Source organism: Semicossyphus pulcher, unplaced genomic scaffold (genome assembly GCF_022749685.1).
Source record: "Semicossyphus pulcher isolate SPU_LCO1_2020_fin unplaced genomic scaffold, fSemPul1.0.p SCAF_13, whole genome shotgun sequence".
Taxonomy (NCBI): domain Eukaryota; kingdom Metazoa; phylum Chordata; class Actinopteri; order Labriformes; family Labridae; genus Semicossyphus; species Semicossyphus pulcher.
In genome coordinates, this window is record NW_027211637.1 from 22,531,816 (window position 1) to 22,532,526 (window position 711).

The following is a 711-nucleotide window of genomic DNA, read 5'->3' on the forward strand; positions in this document are numbered from 1 at the left end:
TTATATCTAATTTGTGTCCATTTGGAGCATTTTTGTGCCACCGTTTTAATAAATCAGGTGAGACATATTTAGAAATACCTTCCTGTGTCATATTCAATAAGACAGCAACAAACCATCTTATAAGTTGCCATAGTATTTAAATGACCGTTCTCTGATGCAGGGTAACTGTTATATTGGATTGTACTGAGGTCCTCTACAAGTATTTTATATGTAAAACAAATGTCATAGCAACAATTATAGAACTGTACATTGCTCTGTAGACAGTAAACACACAATCCAATTTAATACGAGCACTTTCTGCAGTTTCTCTCTTAATTACTTAATTTTCTCACACTTGAACTTGAGCTCAATGTGCCTCACTTCAAAATGCATCTTAAAACTTCTACCCACTCAGAGCGAGAAAAGCCCCCCACATTCACCTCACAGATGTAAAACCACACACACGCACGCACACACACACACACACAGGGAGTAACTCATCTTAAGCCTGAGAAAGCAGCAAAGTTTTCCGTTTGCTAGTGAACACGGAAACACGTCTCAGACAGATCTCAGGTCAGCAGGTAAAGCATGTAGCGGCAATCCGAGCAAATATTAGTGCAGGAACGCGTCAGAAAGTTCAGCATGTGTCCTCCTTCAACCTCTGAAATTCAACCCTGCTTCTCATCCAGATTAAACAACACACCTCGACAGGGTTTTGTTGCTTTTCTCCCA